At 49.1% G+C, this 27,250-nt stretch overlaps 1 protein-coding gene across 2 annotated transcripts in view; it reads right to left on the bottom strand.

The window, feature by feature from the left end:
* The window catches only part of Rasgef1a (RasGEF domain family member 1A), a 103,226-nt gene that overhangs the window by 75,799 nt on the left and 177 nt on the right, over nt 1–27,250 (bottom strand). Inside the window, exon 1 of one of the 2 annotated variants that reach the window (XM_045137510.1) lies at nt 17,565–17,587. The exons of the other annotated variant lie outside the window; for it this stretch is intronic. The gene's annotated coding sequence lies outside the window, so the exon portion shown is untranslated. Of the gene's footprint in view, nt 1–17,564; nt 17,588–27,250 lie in introns of those variants that run through there. 2 annotated transcript variants of the gene reach the window in all.

Here is a 27,250-nt window from a genome sequence, read left to right as displayed (position 1 = left end):
TTCAGCCAGTGGGGATTTCCTCAAAAGCCTTTGGCCTCAGTTTCCAAGTCAGCAAGGTGGACACGGAACAGCATAGGATCCCAGGGTTGTCGTGGGCTGGCATCATGATGTGAATATCGTCCACCCTCACCCAGTCCCTGCTCCCTATGGTCTGGAATCAGGTGGCTCCTTTGAGGAGACTCGCCCCACACGTGGCTCGGCGCAGATGAATCTGGGCTGTCCTCCGTGGGCCCCGTGATCCTCCAGCCTTACCCACCACTCTGGAGAAGTTGGATAGACTGCCAGCCTGTGGGCAGGGGGGTGGTCCCTGAGGGTCCCAGGACCTCAGGTAGGGATGGACTGAGGGAAGAGGAAGGGTTAGAGAGGAGGAACTGCCCCTGCCTTTCCCTTCTTCTTCTGGCTCAGGAAGAGGCCACAAAGGTCACCTTGGCTTTGTGTCATTGAGTTCCCCGTGGGGGAGGGGAGGAGGTTGGGGCTTGGCTTCAGGAGCGGGGGATGGTGACAGGTCTGAGTGGATGAAACAGAGCACGCAAGGCAGGCTGGGCAGGACCAGAGGCTGCTCCAGGCCTGGCCTTCAACTCAAGCCTGGGTACGTGAATTGGCAGAAGAGTCCAGGCTGATGGTTCAAGGCACCGAGGGCTGCCAAGCTCAAGCCAGGAGCAGAAGAGCATGCAAACGGGCTCCTTTGCTTCTAAGGAGTGGGACGGGATGGGTGGGTATTCACTGCAGGGGGGCCCAGACAGGGCAGAGCCGCTGCCCCCTACCGGTGGGGCGTGGAGGTCATGATCACCTGTGTCCTTCAGTCAGTGGGAAAGCAAAGGCCCAGGAGGTAGGGCAGAGGGTAAGGTGGGAAGCTGTGAATGGTGGAGAGGAGCCCACTAGAGGAGCTAAGAGTGACCGGACTCAGGATAACGGGGTGGGGGTGGGGGACGGACCTCCAAGGCCTGCCCACAAAGGAGGTTTGAGGAGCACCAGAGGCTGCGTTCTTCCACTCTGTTCCAAAGTACACAAACCTGCCACCGTTACAACAAATCCCATGGCAGAGGTGAGCCCTTATTGTTTGACTTGAAATGTCTCCCTCTGTTTCTGGAGGGGCCGGGTTACCTGAGCAACTTGTGGATTTTTCCTGCTGGGAGGACCTGGCGACTATAGCCAACTGGGTCTGAGTCCCTATATCCCGATGGCTGTGACTTTTGTGTGGTTCCTCAGCCTTTCTGAGCCTACTTTGTGCTTCTGTAGAGCTAGTGGGACGGAAGTCCCATAAAGGATGGTCCCCTTCTCATCCCCAATTCCTCATCCTCCTTACTTGAGTCAGCCAGAGTTTACCAAATGACCATTTAAAGAAGTGTCCACCAAGTACCATCTTCTTCCTTTCAATTTTGTGTTGTGTGGCCCAGGACAGGGACAGGATGCCAAGGAAAGAGATCAGCCCCTGAAACGCATAGATTTCTGCCAAACTTCTGAATGCCAGCTATATAAGGAGTCTGATCAAATTCACGAATGTGTTCAGAAAACTGCTATGCCCTCATGAGCTCACGGTGTCACATGACAGGAACAGGGACCTGAGGTATTCCCCGACTGCCAGTCGTCGGTCCTTGGAAGGTCCTTGGACCTGGCCGGGAGCGCCATGCTGTGACAGTTAAATTCCATTGTCGGCTTGGTCGGATCAGGAATCAAGTGCACTAGGATGACCTTCCCACAGAGTGGGTGGGTAGCGCCCCTGGCGGTGGACTATACATACAGCAGCTCCCAGAGAACACGGTGCCCTCTGCCTGGCTCCCAGAGCTACCTGCTGCTGCATGCCTCCTCTCTGGGCTGCCACCCGCCATAGACATCGGAGCCCAGTTTCATCAGCCTGCCAGTGTGGACCGAAGGCAGACCAGCGGCTCTCCAGGAATCCTCCAGGCCTTCAGCACCAGATTGGGATTGCTGAGACATCCAGCCACATGGACTGAGCACTCCCCCCTGCCCAGGTTCTAAATTTAACTTTTATTCTGAAAAAAAAAAAAAAAAACCCTCAAACTTATTGAAAAAGAAAGGGATAGCCGGGCGTGGTGGTGCACACCTTTAATTCCAGCACTCGGGAGGCAGAGGTAGGAGGATCGCCATGAGTTTGAGGACACCCTGGGACTACATAGTGAATTCCAGGTCAGCCTGAGCTAGAGCGAGACCCTACCTTGAAAAGAGAGAGAGAGAGAGAAAGGGATGAGTCCCCAAGTGTTCATTTCCAATATAGGAGGGTTGGTCTGGTCCATCTGGCAGGATTTAGAATGAACCGTGGAGACACAGCTTTGGCCATACCTGTGAGAGCGTTTCCACAGAAGATTAACTGAGAGGGAAAGACTCACTCTCCACGTGACTGACACTTTCCAACATGTGGTCTGGCTAGACGGAGGCCCAAAGGAAGCAGCTGCCTAAACCTCTTCCTAAGCAAATGTCAAGTGTTCCTATCATGGCTGTGTCCTCCTCTGCTGAGCACCCTCCAGCCTCTCTGGCTTGCCAGTATGGACTGAAGACCAGCAACTTTCTAGGCATCCTCCGAGTCTTCAGTGCTGGAATGGGACTGCTGGGGTGTCCAGCTTCGTGAGCTGAGCAGCTGCTGCGTTCGTTACTTCTCCAGGCGAGACAGTCATCCCCTGTCCTGTAAGCAATCTAAGAAGCCCCCTTCAGTAACATGTGTACACTGTTGGTTCTGATCCACTATAGAACCCTGCCTTAATACGGATATTGGTACCAGAAGGAGGGTGATGATTTTACAGGGGAAATAATTATAAGGATGAATTTCTCCAACAGGTTTGGTAGCATCTAGGCCCAGCTCTCTATCTGGACATTCAAAATTGGTAAAGAATCTAATAGGAGACGGGCGTGGTGACGCGCGCCTTCAATTCCAGCACTCAGGAGAGGTAGGAGGACCACCATGAATTTGAGGCCACCCTGAGAGTACATAGTGAATTCCAGGCCAGCCTGGACCAGAGTAAGACCCTACCTCGAAAAAACACTTACGACTCTCCTAATAGTATGCAGATCCTGATAACCCATGGTGTGAACCATTAAATAAACTAGGCAAGGTTAATACACCTGCACTCCCGATTCACCACATGTGAGAAGCAAGGAATTTAGTGACTGCATGTAACACTTTTGACCATTTCTGGAAAGGTAAAGAATATTTTATGTTGGCTGCTTGTTTCCCAGCATCTCTGGATAAAGTCACAAAGAAAAAGAATGAGTTCAGAGGCACATTTTACCAGCTCTAGAAGTACATAAACGATCCAAACGGTCCTAAGTGTGTCCGAAAAGAAGTCTCTCTTGAAGCCAAAGTTGCTCAAAAACCTAACACAAGAGCCGGGCGTGGTGGCACACACCTTTAATCCCAGCACTCTGGAGGCAGAGGGAGGAGGATCACTGTGAGTTCAAAGCCACCCTGAGACTAAATAGTGAATTCCAGGTCAGCCTGGGCTAGAAGAAACCCTACCTCGAAAAAAAAAAAAAAAAAACAAGCCCTCATCATATGACTGGATAACTTACAGGGCAAGTTTAAGTCAGCCTAGAAGGCCTACAATTAAAATGAGGGCACCGACTGGAAAGGAGTAGGATCCTGTAATTTGGGATGAGGATGTGGGGGAGGATAGTGATGAGAACACTGAACTCTCAGACCCTGGTGGGCTTATTTCGCCTGAGCAGGTATGCTCCACCCTCAGTAGCAGCTGCATCCCCACCCCCAGCTCCTGACGTACTGTCCTCTCCCTGCTTGCATGAGGGAATTAATCCTGAATGGTCTATGAGACATTGTACAAACTCAGAACCCCTTGAAGAAAGGGGAAGTCAGGATCACTGGAGGCAAGATTCCGTGGCACGACCGGAAAGTTTTACTGTTGATCTCTCTCCCTTCCTCGCCCGAAGGGACCCACAGCCTTTTACTGAAGTCACTGTACCCTGGGGGAAAGGCAATAAGCAGACCTGAGCTGAGGTTGATTCCGGAAGATCCCGAACAACACTGTAGCTTTGCAGTCAGAGTAGGATTTATGCAGGTGACCAGTGGAGTTTCAGCCCAAGTCCCATCACGGTGAGTCCAATAGGTCCAATGGGTCCTCATCCTGTAGTTATCTCACCAGCCCCAAAATACATAATTGGATTATCCCCTCATTGGTTTCCTAATCTGTGGAGTATGGGTTATTATGGAAGCCATTAGGGCTGCCTCTAGTAGGGAAAAAGTGATCTAAAACCAGTACCCATCTTTGGGAGGGACTGAAGAGATTAGTGCCACCACAAGGACTTGAACGACGCAGGAGTGGTGGTTCCCGCCACATGTCCCTTATACTCTCCTAACTGGCCCGTGCAGTGTATGGATGGCTCTTAGAGAATGACAGTACAGTTATCGTAAACTTTATCAAGTGGTGACCTCAACTGCAGGTGACATACCACATGTGATTTCCTTGCTTGCGAAGATTAACACATCTTTTTTATTTTTTATTGTTTTTTGAGGCAGGCCCAACAGTCTGGCACTTTTTTTTTTATGCGTGAGTGAGCGTGAGGTGGGGAATAAGTGGCAAAGAGGCCTCAGCCACTGCAATCGAGCTCCAGACGTGTGCGCCACCTTGTACACATGGGCAACCTTTGTGCCCTTGAGTCACCTTCTGCGTCTGGCTTATGTGAGATCTGGAGGGTCGAACATACGTCCTTAGGCTTCGCAGGCAAGCAGGCGCCTTAACCGCTAAGCCATCTCTCCAGCCCAATTAACATATTTCTTGGTCCCTGATACATAGCCACTTAGCCTACAAATGCTTGTTTTTCTCCTTGCCTATCCATAAAGGCCCATCAGAAACAAGTTGCTTTCAGATGGCAAGACCAACAATACACCTTTACGGTTTTACCTCAAGGTATGTTAACTCCAATCCTGTGTCACGACTCAGTTCATAGGGATTTGACTGCCCGCTCTTCCACAAGGCATCATGTTGGGGGTCCATTACACTGAAGACCTTATGCTTATTGGATCCACTGATCAGGAGGCAACAACCACTCTAGACTTCCTGAGAAATCAGTTGCACATGAGGGGTCAGGAAGTACATCCAACCAACATTCAAGGGCCTTCTACCTCAGTAAAAATTTCTAGGAGTCAGGCTGGAGATACGGCTTGACAGTTAAGGCACTTGCCTGCAAAGTTAAAGGACCCAGGTTCAGTTCCCCAGTATCCACATAAAGCCAGATGCACAGGGTGGCACGTGCATTTGGAGTTCAGTTGCAATGGCTAGAGGCCCTGGGCGCAGCCATTCTCTCTCTCTCAATCTTGAATAAAGAAAAGAAGAAGCACCACACCTTGTGGGCCTATTTGGATTTTGGAGGCAGCACATTCCTTGCTCCTCCCATCATTTATATGCCAAAAAAACTTGGAAAGCTGCTGGCTTTCTGTGGGGTCCACAACAGGAGAAGGCTCAACAGGTCCAGACTGCTGTGCAGGCTGCTCCACCACTTGAGCCACATGATCCAGCAGATCCAATGGCATTAAGGTGTCAGTGGCGTAGGAGTACTTCAATAATCAAGTGGCGGCATGACTCATTCTGTGAATAATAGTCAACCTCGTTCCCAGGCATGTCTGCCGGTGCACAATGGGCCCATGAACAAAGCGGTGGGGATGGAAGTCATGCAAAGTGTGACAGTTAATCTTGTCAATTTGATGGGGTTTAGAATCACCATGGAAACACACTTCTGGGTGTAGCTATAAAGTATTTCCCGACAGGTGGAGCTGAGTAGGGAAGATGTAGCCTGAATGTGGGTGGCACCATCCCATGGTGCTGGGACCCACACTGAATAAAGGAGCGATCAGGCTGAGCACCAGTATTCTTTCTCTCAACTTCCTGTTTGCAAATGCACTGTGGCCAGCTACCTTATGATCCTGCTGCCTGCCTTCCCCCTTGGGCTGGGCTAGCTGGGGGAAAAGACTATTATCCACAGAATGGGCCATCCTATCCACATGAGTACTGAAATCCTCCTCTGCAAAGGACCCTTTTCGGTGAGTATCAAAACTGTGTGGTGGGCTGGAAAGATGGATTAGTGGTTAAGGCGTTTGCCTGCGAAGCCTAAGGACCCAGGTTTGATTCTCCAGGTTCCATGGAAGCCAGATTCACAAGGTGGCAGCGTGCGTCTGGAGTTCTTTTGTAGTGGCTAGAGGCCCTGGTGTGCCCATTCTCTCCCTCCCTCCTTCCCTCCCTCTGTCTCTCTGTCTCTCTGTCTCTCTCTCTCTCTCTCTCTCTCTCTTTCTCTCTCTCTCCTCTCTCACTCTGTCTCTTTCACACAGAGACACAAAAATAAATAAAAAATTTTTTTCAAAGTGGCTGGAGGGCTGGAGGGTTGGCTTAGGGGTTAAGGTATTTGCCTGCAAAGCCAAAGGACCCAGGTTTGATTCCCCAGGACCCACGTTAGCCAGATGCACAAGGGGGCGCATGCATCTGGAGTTCATTTGCAGTGGCTGAAGGCCCTGGCGTGCCCATTCTCTTTCCCTCTCTCTCCCTCTCCCTCTCTCTCTCTCTCAAATAAATAAATAAAATCTATTTTTAAAAAGTGGCTGGAGAGATGGCTTAACAGTTAAGGTGTTTGCCTGCAAAGCCAAAGGATCCAGGTTCAATTCCCCAGGACCCGTGTAAGCCTGGAGTTCATTTGCAGTGGCTGGAGGCCCTGGTGTGCTCTCTTGCTCTCTCTCTCTCTCTCTCTCTCTCTCTATCTCTCTCTCTCTCTTGCTCTCCCAAATAAGTAAATAAATAAATAAAGTGTGTTGATTGCTTTTGACAGGTATTTTGTCACAGCAATGAGAACAGTGACTACATCCAAAAACAAATGGGCTCAGCAAAATGGACGCCCATTCACCAAGACTGACTAGTTTTATCTGCTGCGCAATGCCAGATCTGACAGCAGAAGAGACCAGCCCAGTCCCTGATGTGGCATCATTCCTTGGGGTGACTGGCCAGTGACCGGGTGGCAGGTTGACGACGTTGCACCACTTCCATCACAGAAATTGGTGGAAATGATACTTATTCTAGGTATGGATTCACCTTCCCTGTATGTTATGCTTCTGCCCAAACGATCATCCTTGGGCTTGTAGAAGGACTTACCCACCATCATGATATTTGACACAGAATTGCTTCTGTTCAAGGAACTCACCCACTTTGTGGCCGAAGGAGTGTGGCTGTAGGCTCAAGCTCATGGAATTCACCAATCTTTCCATAGTCCTCACCATCCTAAAGAAATTGGCTTTGGGCTGGAGACATGGCTTAGCAGTTAAGGCATTTGCCTGCAAAACCAAAGGACCCAGGTTCGAATCCCCAGGACCCACATTAGCCAGATGCACAAGGGGGCACATGCGTCTGGAGTTCTTTTGCAGTGGCTGAAGGCCCTGGTGCACCCATTCCCTCTCTCTGTGTCTCCCTCTTTCTCTGTCAAATAATAACATATTTTTTTAAAAATGAAATTGGTTTTCCTAGGAAGGTAAATACTACTGTTATCTGGCTACATGGAAATATTACACCCATCAAACTGCCCTCTAAATACTTATGTTTATGACCATATATTAATGATATTCTCACTTTTGGTTAAAGAAACTTCTCTTTTCAGAGGGCAGTGACCACTGGGGAGACACAAAACTCACCAAAGTGCTGAGAAAGAAAGAAAAAAAAAAAAAGTTCAGCACTGAGACATCTCTACAAAGCTCAGGGACCATGAGGAAAGAATGTAAGGGCCAAAGGAAGGGGAGGAATGCTTTGCAGTACTGTCTTCCAGCCACAAAACAGCCATGGTATTCATGACCTCCAAGATATAGAGAAGGACCTTCTGAATAGGGCGCTGGTTGACCAGGAAATAAGGCAAACAGTCAGCAAATAGGACCTCATGAAACCAAAAAGCTATTTACAACAAAGGAAGCTATAACCAAATCAAGAGGCAACCTACAGAATTGCAGAAATCTTTGCTAGCTACACATCTGACAGAGGATTGATAACTGAAATATACAAAGAGCTCAAAAAATGAAATACTGGGCTAGAGAGATGGCTTAGCAGATAAGTCACTTGCCTGCGAAGCCTAAGGACCCAGGTTAGATTCTCCAGGTCCCATATAAGCCAGATGCACAAGGTGGCACATGTGTCTGGAGTTTGTTTGCAATGGCTGGAGGCCCTGATGTGCCCATTCTTTCTCTCTATCTGCTCTCTCTAATAAATAAAATGAAAAGATTAAAATAAACATCAAGAAAACAACCCAATCAAAATGTGGACTATGAAACAGGACAGAGAGCTCTCAAAAGAAAAAACACAAATGGTTAATAAATATTTTTAACAATATTCAACATCCTTAGCCATGAAGAAAAGTCAAATTAAAATACTTTGAAAACCAGGCATGGTAGCACACGCCTTTAATCCCAGCACTCAGGAGGCAGAGGTAGGAGGATCGCCGTGAGTTTGAGGCCACCGTGAGACTACATAGTGAATTCTAGGTCAGCCTGAGCTACAGTGAAACCTTACCTCAAAAAAACAAAATAAATAAATAAATAAATATTTTGAGATTTCATCTCACTCTGGTAAGAATAGCTAGCATCAAGAAAACAAATGCCATGCTGGAGAGATGGCTTAGTGGTTAAGGCATTTGCCTGCAAAGCCAAAGGACCTAAGTTTGATTTCTAAGTACCCACATAAAGACAGATACACAAGGTAATGCATGTGTCTGGAGTTAGTTTGCAGTGGCTAGAGGCCCTGGCAAGCTTGCTCTCTCTCTCTCTCATCCCCCCCCCAGCTCCCCACTAATAAATAAAATAAATTCTTAAAAGAAGAAAACAACAAATAATGCTGGCAAGGGTGTAGGTAAAAAGGGACCTTTATTCACAGTTGGAAGGCATGAAAACTGGTGTAGTCACTATGGGAATCAATATGGAAGTGTCTCAAAAAGCAGCAATTAGGGCTGGAGGGATGGCTTAGCGGTTAAAGTATTTGCCTGCAAAGTCAAAGGACCCAGGTCCAATTCCCCAGGACCCATGTAAGCCAGATATACAAGGTGGCGTATGTGTCTGGAGTTCATTTTCAGTGGCTGGAGGCCCTGGCACACCCATTCTCTCTGTCTCTGTCTCTGTCTCTGTCTCTCTCTCTCTCTCTCTCTCTCTCTGCTTCTGTCTGTCTGTCTCTCTCTCTCTTTCAAATAAATAAATAAATATAAAGTTTTAAAAACTGCTCTCTTAATGTTCATACCCCTATATTAACACTACTCTCACTTTTAGAGAAGCTTCTCTTTTCAGATGGCAGTAACCTCTGGGATGACTCAAAAGGTACCATAGTGCTGAGAAGTGACAAAGGAAATGACAGAGGAGTGCTCAGCACTGAAATATCTCTATCACACCTTCCAAGGGTCAGGATCCATTGCGGAAGAGGTGGCAGAAAGGATATATGAGCCAAAGGAAGGGTAGGACTCCTTACAATACAACCTTCCAGAAAAAAAATGGCCTGGATATCCATGATCTCACAGTGCCTGACAGTACCTACACAGGACCCTCATAATAGGAGGAAAAGATGATGACATCAAAATAAAAGAGAGACTGGTTGAGAGGGTGTGGTGACTTGATTCATGTGTCTTCCCTAAACTTACATGTTTGAATGCTAGGTCCCCAGCTGATGGCAATTTGGAAATTAACGCCTTCTGGAGGCAGTGTACCGTTGGGGGCAGGCTTATGGGTATTATAGCCAGTGTCCCCTTGTCAGTGTTTGGCACACTTTTCTGTTCCTGTTGTCCACCTAAAATTGGCCAAGAAGTTATGTCCAGCCTCTGCTCATGCCGTAATTTCCCCCTGCCATGATGGAGCTTTCCCTCGAATCTCTAAGCTAAAATAAACCCTTTTCTCCCAAAAGCTGCTCTTGGTTGGGTGATTTCTGCCAACAATGCAAACCTGACTGCAACAGTAATGTTAGTACCAGACACACGGTACAGTTGGAACCACAGGAGTCGGGTTGTTGCTAGACACCTGACTGTGTGGCTTTGGCCTTTTGGAGATGATTTTTAAGAGGAATGTGGAAGGATTTGAAACCTTGGCCTAAGAGATGCCATGCAGTGCTGTAAGTACAGCTTTATGGACTGTTTTGGTCAGAATTTAAAGACCTTAATGCAGTAAGAACTATGGACTGTGAGGTTTGGTTTATGAGGGTGAGGAAGAGCTTTGCCTGGACTGGGATAGAAGCAGTTTGTGTGACAGGCTTGCTGCTATGTCTGTGTCCTGAGAATTTATGCAAGGTTGCATTGTGTAGAAATGGACTGGTATGAGCAGAGGGATATGGCACAGAAAGAAATCTTTAGAACTGGGCGTGGTGGTGCACAACTTTAATCCCAACACTCAGGAGACAGAGGTAGGAAGATTGCTGTGAGTTCAAGGCCACCCTGAGACTACATAGTGGATCCCAGGTCAGCATGGGCTACAGTGAAACCCTACCTTGAAAAGCAAACACACACACACACAAAAGAAAAAGAAATCTTTAGGCCAAAACTGCTGCTGTTCAGATGCAATTGAGAGATTACAACCATTGAGACTAGGCCAGCTGATCTGCATTTGGACAATGGAAAGAATGCAGTCTTTTGAAGGGGCCAGAATGCTGAAGGAGTGTCCTGTTCTTCAAAGTCTGCTTTATTACCCCCTGGATTAACAACTTGACACCCCACCTGATATTACAGAGTATAAGAAATGCAGGAAAGAGAGGGTCATTGAATTTGCAACATGGTCTTGTGTTTTGGAAATGTCAATGGGCAATGGATGCAGGTTTGCTCAATGCCTGCATGGAGACCCCATGGAGCCATGAGGATGAATTGTGGGTTGCAGTAGAGACCCAGAGGAGATGCCAGGACCATGCGATGGCTGCTAAGGAAACGTGCTGGCCCCAGTGAAGTTTTCCAGGACTTTGAGTAGCCTAACTGGAGGGATGGAATTGGAACTCCAGAGACTTGTTACTGGTTAGAATTATCGGGCTTGCCGGGCATGGTGGCAGATGCTTTTAATCCCAGCACTCGGGAGGCAGAGGTAGGAGGAGGATCACCATGAGTTTGAGGCCATCCTGAGACTCCATAGTGAATTCTAGGTCAGCCTGGGGTGGAGTGAGACCCTACCTCAAAAATAAATAAAATAAAATAAAATAAAATATAAAATAAAATAAAATAAAATAGAGAGAGAGAGAATTATTGGGCTTGAAGACTTGTCACAGACTAGAGTTCTTGGACTTGGAACTTCAGAGTTTGATGTTTTCTTTGTTTTAAATATTGTGTTGGTTGAATATTTCTTTGCTATGCCCAATGCCATGTTTTGCAGTGTGAATGTTTATTCTGTGCCATTTTGGGTTGTGGGAAGTATTTTTTTGGTATTATGGTTCAGTTAAAAGATCTTGGACTATTAGAATGTTTGAACACCATTAGGATTGATAAAAAAATAATAATAATAAGGGGACTTTTTCCGGATAGTTATAGCTACCTGATCTTCAACAAAAATGCCAAAAATACTCATTGGAGAAAAGATAGCCTCTTCAGCAAATGATGCTGGGAAAACTGGATATGTATCTGTAAAAGGATGAAAATAGATCCTTATCTCTCTCCATGTACAAGAATTAAGTCCAAATGAATCAAAGACCCTTAATATGAGACCTGAAACTCTGAAACTGCTAGAGGAAAAAGTAGGGAAACCCTACAACATATTGATATTGGCAAAGACTTTCTGACTATAACTCCAGTTGCTCAGGCAATAAAACCACAGATTAACCATTGGGACCTCATGAAAGTACAAAGCTTTTGTACAGCAAAGGACACTGTGAATAGAGCAAAAAGGCAACCTACAGAATGGGAGAAAATCTTTGCCAGCTATACATCTGATAGAGAATTAATATTTAGGATATACCAAGAACTCAAAAAATTAAATAATAAGAAACCAAACAACCCAATTTTTTAAAAAAGGGGGGGCTATGGGACTAAATAGAGTTCTCAAAAAAAGCAATACAGATGGCATATATACATCTAAAAAAAAGTTCTACATCCCTAGTCATCAGGGAAATGCAGATAAAATACATTGAGATTCCATCTCACTCCTGTCAGATTGGCTACCATCAAGAAAACAAATAAACATAAATGCTAGCAAGGATGAAGAAAAAGAGGAACCCTTCTACATTGTTGGTGGGAATGCAATCTGGTCCAGCCATTGTGGGAATCAGTGTGGAGGTTCCTGAGACAGCTAAAAATAGATCTGCCATATGACCCAGCTATAGCACTCCTAAACATATATCCTAAGGACTTGTCTCACTACTTTAGAGATACTTGCTCAACCATGTTTATTGCCACTCTATTCACAAAAGCTAGTAAATGGAACCAGCCTAGATGTCCCTCAACTGATGAATGGATGATGAAGATGTGACATTATTTACACATTGGAGCTCTACTCAGTGTTACCAACGAACTTATGAAATTTGCGGGAAAATGGATGGATCTGGAAAGGATTATACTTAGTGAGGTAACCCAGGCCCAGAAAGCCAAACGTCACATGTTCTCTCTTATATGTGAAGCCCAGCTACAAATGATTGGACTTCTATGTGAGTAGGAAGAAAACTCAGTAGCAAAAGCCAATAAGCTAGAAAGGAGATATAAAGGGAATAGAAATGGAGGGAAGAGGGACTTAATAGGATGGCATTGTATATATGTAACTAGAAGTACAGAATAATGGGGGTGAAAAGGCCTAAGTGTGGTCAGAGGAAGAGACTGAGTAAAGAAAAGGTGGAGGGAGGGCTAATCAAAATTTAAGAGGATGTAACTAAGTCATATGGAAACCTACTTTTTATACAATGGAACACTCAGGAGCCATAGATTATTACTAGAAAATTTTCAGTGCCAAGGATGGGTTACCTTTCAGTGAGTTGTTGTCCAGGGAGGACCCTGATGCCCCAAAACATTAGAGGCCATTGCCAAGGCCCTTGGTTTCCCGTCAGGAATAGATGGTAAGACCCTATTGCTGAAGACTCCACATACTTAGGCTGCAAGGTCAGCCCAAGAGAAATCCTGCTAGAGCTGAGCTAAAAACCTCCTCCATGTAGACCAGCTGACAGAAAGGTGGAAAAAGCCACGCTGCATACAGTTCAATGGGAGACAGAGAAATCACCAGTGAAGATACTCAACAGTGGACACTGCAAGCCTTTTATTTGGCCAGCCAGGTCAAATCAGCCAACAGGTGCAATCATGGCACATCTGTTATGGGGGAACTGGAAACCAACCACCCTCTAGTTTGACTGGAGGCCCACTCCATGGGAGGGAATATATCCCTGATACTGAAAACCTACAACAGGGGTACTCTTGATCCCTAGGAGTGTAACATCTACTGGTGTCTGGTTAAATATATATGCTATGCTCACCAAACTGCCCAGTAAGCACTTCTCTTAATGTTCATACCCATATATTAATGCTACTCTCACTTTTGGCTAGAGAACCTTCTCTTTTCAGATGGCAGTGATCTAAGGATGACTCAGAAGGCATCATGGTTCTAAGGAGAAATGACAGAGGAGTCCTCAGCACTGAAATGTCTCTATCACACCTTCTAAGGCTCAGGGTCCATTGTTGAAGAGGTGGCAGAAAGAATGTAAGAGCCAAAGGAAGGGTAGGACTACTTACAATGTGCTCTTCCAGACACAAAATGGCCTGGATATCCATGACCTCACAGTGCCTTATACTACCTACAAAAGATCATCATAATAGAAGGAAAAGATCATGCCATCAAAATGAAAGAGATACTGATTGAGAGGGGGAGGGGATGTGATGGAGAGTGGAATTTCAAAGGGGAAAGTGGGAGGGAGGAAATTACCATGGGATATTGTTTACAATTATGGGAGTTGTCAATAATTTTTTTTTTTTTTAATGAAAGCCTATGCTGGAGGGATGGCTTAGCCGTTAAGGCACTTGTCTGCGAAGCCTAAGGACCCAGGTCCAATTCTCAAGGTCCCATGTAAGCCAGATGCACATGGTGACACATGCATCTGGAGTTCATTTGCAGTGGCTAGATGCCTTGGCATGCACTCTCTCTCTCTCTCTCTTTCTCAAATAAATAAATAAATAAATACATAAATAAAAATAACATTTTTAAAAAAATGAAAGCCTGTAAGAAAAGCACATGAGGTTTTTCCAGAATTGCAGAGAGGATGTTACTGTCAATTTTAGCCCTGTGAAATCACTGTCAGGCAACCATTTATGACCTGCAGAAACTAATTTCACAAGGATCACACTTAACATGAATATTTTAGAAAACTATTTTTAAAAATAATGGCTCTTGGACTAGAGGGATGGTTTAGCGATTAAGGCACTTGCCTACAAACCAAAGAACCCAGGTTCAATTCCCCAGTACCCATGTAAGCAAGATGCACAGGGTGGCACATGTGTCTGGAGTTTGTATGAAGTAGCTGGAGGCCCTGGCATGACAATTCTCTCTCTCTTTCTCTCTCTCCCTCTCCCCCCTCCCCTCTCTGTCTCTCTCTCTCTCTCTCTCTCTTCCTCTCTCTCTCTCTCTCTCTCTAATAAATTAATTTAAAATTTTTTTAGGGCTGGAAAGATGGCTTAGTTGTTAAGGCGCTTGCTTTTGACCCAGGTCCAATTCCCCAGGACCCATATAAGCCAGATACACATGGTGGCACATGCATCTGGAGTTCATTTGCAGCAGCTGAAGGCCCTGGCATACCCATTGTCTCTCTGTCTGTCTCTCCATCTATCTATCTATCTATCTATCTATCTATCTATCTATCTATCTATCCTCTCTCCCTCCCTCTCTTTCTCTCTCTAACAAATAAAGTTTTTTAAAAAAATTTAATAATAATGACTCTAACTACCTAAACTTTAAAATTCTACATAAGTCTTAACACATAAAATAAGAACAGTAAATTGGGGAAAATATTTGCAATTCACCCTCAAAAATGTCATCCCTAATGCAGAAAGAACTTTCATAGGTCAATAAAAAATGACCATAAAGAAGCTAGAGTGTGATATCAGGAAAGGATGTGTGCAGCCCTATAATCTCAGCCCTCAGAAGACTGAGCAAGGGAATTTCACATCCAAGCAGCCTGGGCTGCTAAAAAGTAAAATCCTGTCTTAAAAAAAAAAGTGTAAAAAGGGCTGGAGAGATGGCTTAGCAGACAAGGTGCTTGCCTGCAAAGCCAAAGGACCCGGGTTTGATTCCTCGGGACCCATTTAAGACAGATGCACAGGTGCACAAGCATCTGCAATTCATTTGCAATGGCTGAAGACCCTGGCATACCCATTCTCAGTCTCTCTCTCTCTCTGAAATAAATAATTTTTTTAAGTGAAGAAAATGATCAAGAGTCCAACCAAAATACAATATTCACAATATGAACACAAAAACCACAAGTAATTTTCTTTTCTTTTCTTTTTTTTTTTTTTTTTTTTGGTCAGTGCTGGGAATTGAACCCTAGACTTTTTATGTGCTAGGCAAATGTTCTACCACAGAGCTAAAATCCCCAGTCCCTAATGCTAACTCAATAATTAGCTATTTCTGAGTAATCAGATTGCCAGTATAATTAGTATAGAAACAGCACCATGTTTATTAGACACTGCTATAGCGCTCAGTTGGCCAGAACCTAGCAATGGGAGAATTTTCTATCTTGTCACTCATGAAAAGCAAGGCCATCGTACAGTCGTTCCAAGACACACACAGCCTCCATGTGCAAAAACGTCGAGTCACACTTCCAAAACAAGAGGCAAGGGCTTCAGGGACAGGCCTGAGGTCAGGGCACGCCTACTTCCACAGCATTTTGTGACTATCTGAATGCCATTAAATAAACTCAACATTAGGATCTGTACACTGGGGAGGGCCAGGCGGGGCAGTCTGGACCACCATGGTGGCTTTACTATCCACTTGGTCTGTGACTCCCCTCCCTCTGCTCCCTGTGCCTCCTAAACTGCCTCTTCAGCAGCTGCTGGGGGTCGGCAAAGAGGAGGTCTGTTTCCATGGCAGCAGAAAGACTAAGAGGCAAGAAACTCTGGCCAAGCCAGCTCTATCACATCCTCCCCGAAGGCCGAGTCCTCTGGAACAGGGCACGGGAAGATCCAAGGTTTCTCCACCAACCCTCTGACTCTCCACCCCATTGATGATCACTCAGTTGAGGAAGGGGTTCTAGCCCAACCCAGCCCAGCTCCACTGCCCCACTGCAGAATAACAGAGGCTCTGGGCCTTCGGAAGTCAGTTAAACCCAAGAATACTGCACCTGAGACTAGCCCTATGCCCTGGACCCCATGACAACTCCTGTCTAATCCATGCCCTAAAGTCAATGCTGCTGAGACCCCACTGACAGGCAGCTTCTCCTGTGACCTCACTGAGCAGAGTCATACCAGGCGGGTCTCACCCTGGGCATCTGCCCTCCCTTGGTTGTTGTTTTGTTTTTGTTTTTGTTTGTTTGTTTATTTTTGTTTTTGTTTTTTGTTTTTCGAGGTAGGGTCTCACTCTGGTCCAGGCTGACCTGGAATTAACTCTGTCATCTCAGGGTGGCCTCGTACTCATGGTGATCCTCCTACCTCTGCCTCCCGAGTGCTGGGATTAAAGGCGTGTGCCACCATGCCCAGCTTGTTTGTTTGTTTTTGTGAGGCAGGATCTCACTCTAGCTCAGGCTGACCTGGAACTCACTATGTAGTCTCAGGGTGGCCTCGAACTCACGGCGATCCTCCCACCTCTGCCTCCCAAGTGCTGGGATTAAAGGCGTGAGCCACCACGCCCGGCTCCTCCCTTGGTTGTTATTTCATGTCCCCAAAAGTCCCAAGAAGGACTAATCCCATTTCACGCACAAAAGAACAAGTTCAAAAGTGCAAAGTAGAAGTGGAGAGATAGCTTTAACGGCTAAGGCGCTTGTCTTCAAAGCCTAAGAATACATATTCGAATCTCCAGGTCCCATGTAGCCAGGCGCACAGTGACGCAATCACGCAATATCGCTCATGTGCATAAAAGGGTGCACGTCTAGAGTTCGTTTGCAGGGGCTGAAGGCCCTGGTGCATCCATTCTCTGTCTGTCTGTCTGTCTCTCTCTCTCTCTCTCTCTCTCCCACTCTCTCAAAATAAAAACTATTAGAAACAAGTGCAAAGTCACTTGCCCAAGGCCTTATAAAAGGTCGGTGGCAAGACTGAAGCCGGAATTCAAGTAGTTAATTCTCCATTCAGTGACTCATCTCCCCAATCCTGCTCCCTCCATTCTATCTCACACGCTGAGAGGGGCAGCTTGCCAGCCTGCTCCCCACTGCATTTTCCGGGGATGCTGTTTGGCTTTCACTAGCCTGTGGGGGGGAGGGAGGCACAGGACCCCACCCCACGAACAGGTAGCTCTCATAGGCACGTGTGGACAAATGTGCAGGACACAGAGGGAGAGCCAAGCATGTGGAAATAGAGCTAATCTACCGTGTACCCACCCACCAAAAAAGACACAACAAACGGGCCTGGCCACTCTCCAGCACAGCACATCCCCAACTGAAGAAAGGCATTTTAGAACAACTTCACAGCGCAGTGTCGCTCCAAACCCAAGCGTGTTTCCCTGTGCTCACCTCCACCGCCACGCCCGCCGTCACCTCCGCCACCCTCACCGCCACTGTCACGCTGCTACCAGCTCACATTCACCACGGTGGTCCTGTTCGAGGTGAACTGTCAAAGCTAACCTGCAATCAAGAGAAGACAGCTCCCCTTGGGCTGGAGAGATGGCTCAGCGGTTAAGCGCTTGCCTGTGAAGCCTAAGGACCCCGGTTCGAGGCTCGGTTCCCCAGATCCCACGTTAGCCAGATGCACAAGGGGGCGCACGCGTCTGGAGTTCGTTTGCAGAGGCTGGAAGCCCTGGCGCGCCCGTTTTCTCTCTCTCCCTCTATCTGCCTTTCTCTCTGTGTCTGTCGCTCTCAAATAAATAAATAAATAAATAAAAAGAGAAGACAGCTCCCCTCATCTCTCCTTCTCAAAAGGAGCAAACTGGGGCTTTCAGAGTGGTGAAGGGATTTGCTGGGTTGCAGCAACCCTGGAGTTTCTGAGCAACTCGGCCCTTTCATGGCTCCTGTAGCTGGTGTCTGGGGAATGCCAACCACCAAGTTTAGCAGCCCAAGCAACAGGAGAGAGCAGGCCACAGAGGGCTTTGGGAGGTGGAGGAGGTGTGCCACTGGGGGCAGATCTTAAAGTTTATTAGTCTGGCTGGGCGTGGTGGCGCACGCCTTTCATCCCAGCACTCAAGAGGCAGACGTAGGAGGATCGCCGTGAGTTCGAGGCCACCCTGAGACTACATAGTAAATTCCAAGTCAGCCTGGGCTAGAGTGAGACCCTACCTCAGAAAACTAAAAAATAAATAAATAAAAAATAAAAAAGCTTATTAGTCTGGCCCTTCTAGGTGTTCACAGCTCAGCTCACTCTCTTTGCTACTTCCCTGGTGATATGTGATAATGTGAACCCGCTTCCTGCTTTCCCTGCCTGGAGGAAGCTGCCCTTCAGAACTGGAAGTTGGGCTGGAAAGGTGGCTTAGAAGTTAAGGTGCTTCCCTGTGAAGCCTAAGGACCAAGGTTTGAGTCCCCAGGACCCACGTAAGCCAGATGCACAAGGTGGTGCATGCATCTGGAGTTCGTTTGCAGTAGCTACAGGCCCTGGGGGGCCCATTCTCTCTCTCTCTCTCTCTCTCTCTCTCTCTATCTATCTATCTATCTATCTATCTGCTTCTTCCTCTCTATCTGTCTCTCTCTCTCAGATAGATAAATAAATAAATAAGTAAGTAAATAAATAAATAAATAAATAAAAATAAAAGCCGGGTGTGGTGGCACACGCCTTTAATCCCAGCACTCGGGAGGCAGAGGTAGCAGGATCGCCATGAGTTCGAGGCCACCCTGAGACTACATAGTGAATTCCAGGTCAGCCTGGGCCAGAGTGAGACCCTACCTTGAAAAATAAAAATAAATAAATAAATAATAAAATAAATATACAAATCATAATTTTTTTAAAACTGGAAGCTGAATAAACCCCTCCCTTCCTTCCTCCAGCTGCTTGTGGCTGGGTGTTGTGTCCCAGCAAGGAGAAAGTCACTGCTACCATGGGTCACTGAAAAGAAAAGAAAACACAAGACAAGGAAGCACCAAGGGGTAGAAAGAGGAAAGGGATCAAAGGAGGGAGGCAGGATAAGAGAGGACAACAAAGGTGAAGATGGACAAAATACACTTTACGGAAGTTTCACAACGAAACCCATTACCATGTATAAATAGTATATGGTAATAAAAATAAATGTCAGGGGCTGGACAGATAGCTCAGCGGTTAAGGCGCTTGCCTGCAAAGCCTAAGGACCCATATTTCAATTTCTCAGGACCCACGTAAGCCAGATTGCACAAGGTGGCACATGCATCTGGAATTTGTTTGCAGTGGTTAGAGGCCCTGGCACACCTATTCTCTCTCTCTCTCCTCTCTTTCACAAATAAGTAAATTTTTAAAGTAAAAAAAATAAATAAATATTACACATTGATAAAAATAAATAAATAAGTAAATATACAGGGCTGGAGAGATGGCTTAGCAGTTAAAATGCTTGGCTGTGAAGCCTAAGGACTCATGTTTGACCCTTCAGATCCCACATAAGCCAGATGTAAAAGGTGATGCAAGTACACAAGGTCACACATGTGTACAAGCTGGTGCACATGTCTGGAGTTCAATTATAGTGGCTGAAGGAAGGCCCTGGTGCGCCAATTGGCACTCTCTCTCTCTCTTTCTCTCTCTCTCTCTCTCTCTCTCTCTGTTTTGTGTCCCCCACTCCCCCGCCTCTCTTTTGCATAAAAAGAAAGGCCAGTCTGTTGGGTTTGCCTCAAAAAAATAAAATAAACATACACACACACAAGAAGGCAGGTATAACCGTTCCAATTTCTCACACCCCTCAGCTGAAAGGAGGGGCTTCCACAGACTGCGAGGGGAGCCCATCCAAGCTGGTCCCAGAGTCAGGAAAACTCCTCAGGCAGAGAAAGCCACCTGCATAAGCAGGAAAGGAGCAAGAGCCAGCTCAGAGGCAAGGCCTGACTTGGAGACCGCAAGGAAGCACGATGTTATCTCCCCACCAAAGAAACATGCTCCTGAGCACAGGGGAGAGACCCAGGTCAAAGTCTGACTCTGCCCATCTCTCCAGATCAAATTGCTCAACAAGACTGGTACAATGGGAGAAATAGTTATAATGATTCTGGCATAAAAAAAAGCAAAAGGTCAATGGGGTGTGGTGGTGCACACCTTTAATCCCAGCACTTGGGGGACAGAGGTAAGGGGAATCACCATGAGTTCAAGGCCATCTTGAGACTACATAGTGAATTCCAGGTCAGCCTAGGCTGGAGTGAAAAACAAAAACAACAACAACAACAAAAAGGTATATTGAATTAGGCTTTGAAACGCCCAGCAGGAGCTCATGTGCAAATGCGTACCCATATACATATAGCCCCCTCTGCCCAGGCCAGCACACTAAATCCTGAGCCCGGGCAGGCTAGACCCAGGGCTCTGGCTGCCCATTCCCCACAGCGCTTTCCCCTCTCCACTCCTGTCCCGCATGAAGCTTTTCACAGCTCCATTCTTATTATTCTTGCACCCATTATTTACCCATCTTTGCCTTTAGAATTTTCCAAACACATGACCTTTGTTTGTTTGCTTGCTAGTTTGTTTTCCTAGGTAGGGTCTCACTCTAGCCCAGGCTGACCTGGAACTCACTATGTAGTCTCCGGCTGGCCTAGAACTCAAGGCGATCCTCCTCCTTCTGCTTCCCAAATACCGGGATGAAAAGTGTGCACCACCGGGCTGGAGAGATGGCTTAGTGGTTAAGCGCTTGCCTGTGAAGCCTAAGGATCCCGGTTCGAGGCTCGATTCCCCAGGACCCATGTTAGCCAGATGCACGAGGGGGCACATGCGTCTGAAGTTCATTAGCAGTGGCTGGAGGCCCTGGCACGCCCATTCTCTCTGTATCTCTCCCTCTCTCTCTCTCTGTCACTCTCAAATAAATAAATAAAAATGAACAAAAAAAAAAATGTGCGCCACCACGGCCAGTCAAACGTATGACTTTTGAAGAACGGTCTGTTTTGTTATTCATTTCTTTCATAGCTGTATTGGAGTCAGAAGCCATGGTCTGCAGAACAGGGTTTGTTATCCAGTGAGGTGTTTTCACAGGCAGTTTGCAGGCAGTTTTCATGTGTGCCTCCTGCTGACCAGATGGTATTGCACTCTAAGACACCCTCTCTCTAGGGGCCTGGCCCCGGTGATGACTCACATGGTTGTGAATCTCCCTCCTTTAAGCTCTGCCCATATAGAAGTCCCCACACTGCCCTGCCCACTCTCAGCCCCGCTAGTTCAGTGGAGAGCAGCGTCAATGACTGCCCATATCTCCTACAAAACCTTTGAGGGTCCTCATCCATGCGCCCAGCAACGCGGGTGATTTCGCTCTGCTGCCTTACAGCAGGCCCAAAGGCTCCACCTTGGTTGGGTCGACCTGTTCCCTGAGACACTCAGCAAGAGAAAGGAGAAGCAAAAACCATGGATGTGGACCAGAGAGGTGGCTTAGTGGTTAAAGCATGTGCCTGCAAAGCCAAAGGATCCCGGTTCAACTCTCCAGGACCCACATAACCCAGATGCACAAGGGGGCTCATGCATCTGGAGTTCATTTGCAGTGGCTGGAGGCCCTGGTGTGACCTATTCTGTCTCCCTCCCTCCCTCCCTCCCTCCTTCCCTCTCTCCCTCTCTCTCTCAAATAAATAAATAAATGTGTTTTTTTTAAAGATGGAAGGCCCTTTCCCCACAGCGGAGCCAGTAGAAAGAATCCTGACTTTTCTGGTCGGTGTGGGCAAGACCTAGTCTCTCCTAGGCCAGCCTGGATGCTCACTTGCTCCTGAGCTCATCTTCCAGGGAGCCCACTCTTCACTCGCTCAGGCAGGGGGATAGCCACTACTGCCTGCAGGAATGAAATGAATAACTGGTATAGCTCCTGTCTGTTTTGCACTTAGGCACCTCAGCAGCTCTCCAAGCTCCTGCTTTGTATAAGCCTTCAACCTGGCCCAACCCTAACCTTGCGGCTGACCCACCTGCCCAGCAGCCTCTGGCGGCCCTCCCTCACAGCTCCGAGGACAGAACTGGATCCCTCTGCCAAGAACTCCTCTCCTGAGCTCAGGGATAAGCACCCTGTGACCAACTCAAGGCTGTGCCACATTAGCTCATTTAATCCAGACCAGGCTCTGGGACTAACCCATAAAGGTTTATTCAGAGCTCACAGCCCCGAGAAGCTGGGACACACAATCTTTCTTCAGGGCTGTCCCGGACAGAAAGCTGCTCTCCGAGCCTGGGTTCTAAGAGCAACAAACTGCAGTGCACATCCTAGAAAGCATCTGGGCTTCGGGGTCAGCTTCTCCTTCCACAGCCCAGGGAGGAGGCCTTCCTGGAGCCTCGCTCTGCTGCCCCAGCGGCAGCGGAGATCACTCAGCATCCACACCGCGTGGACCTGGGTACCAAGCACATGGGAAGCAGAAAAGGCTGAGGAGGGGCCTCAAAATTTGGGTGGTCATGTTGTGGAGAGGAAGGGGGACACACTCTGCCAATACACCCATCAGAAAGCATACCCTCTCCAAATACCCTCAGCTTCTGGGCTGAGCCAGCCTCCTCCACAGACATACTCTTTGTTAACAATGTTGTCATGGCAACTGCATCCAGGGAGAACTCTCTCTTAAGTACAGTCTGAGGGTGACACTTGAAGAAGCAGAGGTGGTGATGACGACACACCGGCCACTGTCCTCCTAGCCCTGCACCCACTAACACCCATTACCTATCCAAGAGCTCTCCAGTCTGCCCCCCATCTTCTCCCGGAAGGTGGGACAGACACAAGGCTCATGCCAGGCAACGCTTCGTATGCATGCGCACCCAGCCACACGTCTTTCCCTCCGCCCCACCAAGACCAGCAGCTCAGAGACCTCGGCCCACGTTCTACCACCGTGGTCACCGCCTCACAGATGGGGGTCCAATAAGCTCCAAGAAATCACTGACAAGACAATCAGGACCATGCACTGCAGAGGCAGGGGACCCCGTTGTACCCATGGTGCCTGTACCCAAAGACGCCCAAGGAATTCTATGGGTCCCAGCAGAAGCCAAGTCTGCGCAGGAAAAGGGATTAGACTCTGTGCAGGCAGACGTCGCAATCATCCAGAATGAAGGACAGAGGGTGCACTGAATAGATGGGGTGAAAATCTGCGTGGGCTGGGCGGGGCTACTCAGTGCAAGGGTGACCTGGAGCAGGGCACTGAGAAGACCAGAGCTGTTAAGATGGGGAGGGGTCTTCAGGCAGGTGAGGTTCAGGGGCATGATGATCCACCACGGTCACCAGCAGGTCACCAGCAGGCGCATATGCTACAAGAACCCCAAGTTCAGGCTGGGGCCGACCAGATGCAGAAACCATTCAGAACAGGGAATGAAGGCTGCGGTTGGAGAGAGGATGTGCGTCCAGGTCCTGAGAAACGGGGATTCGCAGTGTCCCAAGACAGGAAGAGCAGCCATGACCTACAGGGAAGTCAGAGGACAAGGAAGAGGACCAGGGAGCAGTAGGCCAGGCTAGGGGGTACATCACACGTGGGAGCAGGGGCGCTGAGATCTACAGTGTCCGCAGTGTCTCCGGATGGACGGGGAGGGGGGTGTCGGGGTACGCACACCAGATGGAGGTGGGCTGGGAGTGAGGGGGAAGCGAGAATGCGGCGTAAGCGAGCAGAGACCATATCTTCAAAGTCAGCCTTCACAGGGGAGGAGGGTGGGCGGGAGCTGGGGAGCTTATTTTAAGATGGGGGGGGAACTCTGCAGATCCCTTCACCTCTGAGGTGTACTACCTGTCAACCGCAGCATTGAAACCTCGCTTGCAAGCAGACAGCCCAAGAGCTGGCTGAATAGAAAGAGGCACCCAGGTACCCAATGCCCTTCCCTGGTGCTGCTGGATAGAGCACCCACTGTGTGTGTGTGTGTGTGTGTGTGCGTGTGTGTGTGTGTGTGTGATGTCAGCCCTAGCTCCAGCACCAGGCTATGCTACCAGAGGCCCGTCCTCGGGCATTCTCTCCTGGAATAGCTTCTGCTCCTTGAATTCACAGAGAATCCACAGCCAGATCTTGAGGGACAAGCAGCTGCCAGCCATGTAACGCAGCAGCAGCCTAAACCGGACCCCAGTCAAGGGTGGTGTGCATAGTGGGGAGTGTACCCACAGATCAGGTAAGCTCCTGCCTATGTCCACACCCTGGTCTCAGTCAAGCTTCCTAAGGAACTCCCACATCAAATAAACGCAGACTGCCCAGGGCAGGATCACAGGGGAGGCGGCGGGGGGGGGGGAGTGAGGGGTGCTCGCTTCTACTTCATGCTCAAAGGTGCCCATGTGGCCTAAGGTTCATTTGCAGAGATGCCCAGACACATGTGGTCATCCGACTGTACCCCTATGCAGCATCCCTTTGCAGGTAGGGATAGCCATTTAGACCCCAAACTCCCTCACCTGGCAAGCTTCACTGTGAGGCCCTTTCTGCCCTGGTCTTGGGCCCAAAAAAGAGAGTCACGTGTCCTCCCCAGACCCCCAAGGGTCAGGGGCCTTGCAGATGACCTGAGAAGCCCTGTGCTCATGACCACCACCCCCAACATGCCACTCAGAGCTCCGGCCCCTCGTTTCTTCCCTCTTCCCCACCTTCTCTCTCCCCCTCTCCCTCCCTCCCTCCCTCCCTCTCCCTCTCTCTCTCTCTCTCTCTCTCTCTCTCTCTCTCTCTCTCTCTCTCTCGGCACATCACATCCTTACTAAGAGCAGGCTTCATTGGCAGAAGGGAGGTGGGCACAGGACGGTAAAAGAACCCAGGAGGTAGCCTGGAGTGGGCAGGAGTCACAGAAGGCAAATTCTCCCCATGTGGAAGGTCTGAGAGAAAGCCATCCAGAGCTGAAGCAGATGCCCTCAGGAGAACAAGAAGGAAGGATGGAGGGAAGGGTCTCAATAGGGAGAAAGAAGGTAGAGATTTGGGAGAGATTCTAGTGATCCCCTGAACCTCCACCTTCAGCAGCTCAGGGTCCCTCCTCTGCTGTTGAGCCACGGAAGACATCTTAGCCCACAGACCCCTTCCCAAGGCAGTGGTGAGCTCAAAGCCTCCAGCTTCCGTACAATACCTTCTCTTGCCCTATTGGGCAATGTGGCTTCTGCGATATCACGGTCCGGGGGGGCTGCATTCTAGCCAGCCTGAGTTATTTGGTGTACCCACTTCCTTGTCATTCTACAGGTGGGAAGACAGGCCGCACCTGCGTATCACAGCCTCCATTTCCCCTTCCCCTGCCCCCCCACCGCGCGGTCCCGCTGTACCCCACCCCCAGGACCAAGGGATAAACTACCAGCTTGCTCCTCACCTGACCAGGTAGAGTGGTGCTTCTGACCTCTCCACTGCGGGGGGGGGGGGGGGTGCTGGGGGGGGGGAAGTGGGGGTGTGTGCAGGTGCTGGGCACCCCCTTAGTGGGTCCATCTACTAGGAGCCAGCACAAATGCTATGAAAGCAGGCATTTTCCCCCTCCTCCTCCTCCTCCTCCTCCTCCTCCTCTTCCTCTTCTCCCACCTCCTCCTCCCTTTTCTCCTCCTCTCCTTCCTCTTCTGTCTGCAGTTGCTAAGTTACACCAAAACCCTCTCTGCTCTGTGTGAACTGTTCCATTTCCACAGTTTGCCAGGTGGAAGGGAGCCATCAGGCTGACACAGGAGGGTGCCTCTCCGAGGAAAACAAACTCCTGGCTGGCTTCAGGGCCTGGCCGGGAGCGCACCTGAGGACACCTGCTCTGCTCGGGCTCCTGAATTCAGGGGACACGTGCAAGAGAACGCAGCTTCCACGCTTCCTCATAACAGCCTTGTCACTCTTCTCAAAGCAGAGCCTATGGGCGCGGGGACACACACACACACACACACACACACACACACCTAGAACTGACAGCCATCCAGAGGGCTTCTGGGCCACTACAATCCATAGCAGGAGGCTCAGAAAACCCTTCCATCTGTCCTCAGACCCCGCGGCTGAGGTTCCCCGTGACCTCCCACTCCGGATCTCCTTCGTGGGCTGGCATCCTGAGGTTGCAAAGTGGTGTCACAGGGCATCAGCATGGAAAAGCCCCCAGGAGCCGTCAAAACCTTGGTTCGTTGTGTGGATGGAAAAACCTCTCTCAGAGGGGACCTCTCACAAGTCCAAGATATGGGGGTCTCCTCACTCCCTGCCTGGACAGGGGCTGCTTCGCTCCGGGGAACCCCTGCATCTACATGTAGACAAGGGCCTGTGTCCAGAGAGGCCACGCTGAGCAAGAGTGACTCTGAGAGCGCTGGGAGAGGGATAGACCATGCATGCCCTGGGTAAGGGCCCCCTGCGGGACACCCTGACCCTGGGGCAGAAAGCCGTGCGCGCCCTTCGCTTGTTCCAGCGTGGGAAAACAATGACTGTGGCAAGGAGAATGAAACTCGTAAAATGGGGCCTGCCCACCTCTACTCTCAGCCCCAGCAGGCTACCAAGAGGCCAGCAGTGACCTCCAGTAGGTATCTGCCAGCTGCACCATCGGAGGCAGCTGGAGATAAAGGGGACAGTGGATCCCTCCCCAAATAGCAGGACGGACACAGATGGAAATACGGATAGACGGACGGACGGACGGACACACACACACACACACACACACACACACACACACACACACACACGTCAGAACCAGCAGGCATCTCTGCTCAAGTCCTCTCTTCCCAGTAAGAGCGAGGCACCAAGTGCACAGTCTTTCAAATGACCCTGGCCCACAGGGCAGACAAGGCACCCCTGGCTCTCTAGCCACGAATGCTGCGCGCCCCAATTCTAACGGCGAGTGCGTGAGATGCCACCTTCTTGGGGCCCCAAAATGCAGAAGAGCAAATGGAAACTTCCAACTGCGCAGCCCCGAGACGCTCGGATTCCCCAGCCCCCCTCCCCCCACGCCAGGCCCCGGGGGCAGCGCACCGGCCAGGGGATGCCCACGCGTGCACGGCCGGGTGCGCTCGCGCCACGCCTGGCCGGGGCAAAGGGGGGCCACCCTCCCGGTGCCCCGCAGAGGCCGGAGGTGCCGGAGGTGACCCGGGGATGGAGAGGGTCCCCGCATCGTCAGCCCCCGGGGCGGAGTCCCGGCAACTCCCGCACGCCTGATCTCCGGGTCACCCTCCCCAGCACGCGCGCCCCAGCGGGACCCCCCTCCCCGGGGCCGTGCATGCCTACGTCCA

This window comes from Jaculus jaculus, chromosome 18 (genome assembly GCF_020740685.1).
Source record: "Jaculus jaculus isolate mJacJac1 chromosome 18, mJacJac1.mat.Y.cur, whole genome shotgun sequence".
In the NCBI taxonomy this organism is placed as follows: Eukaryota; Metazoa; Chordata; class Mammalia; order Rodentia; family Dipodidae; genus Jaculus; species Jaculus jaculus.
Note: the sequence above shows the minus strand (reverse complement) of the source record. Positions and strands in the feature narration are given on the sequence as shown.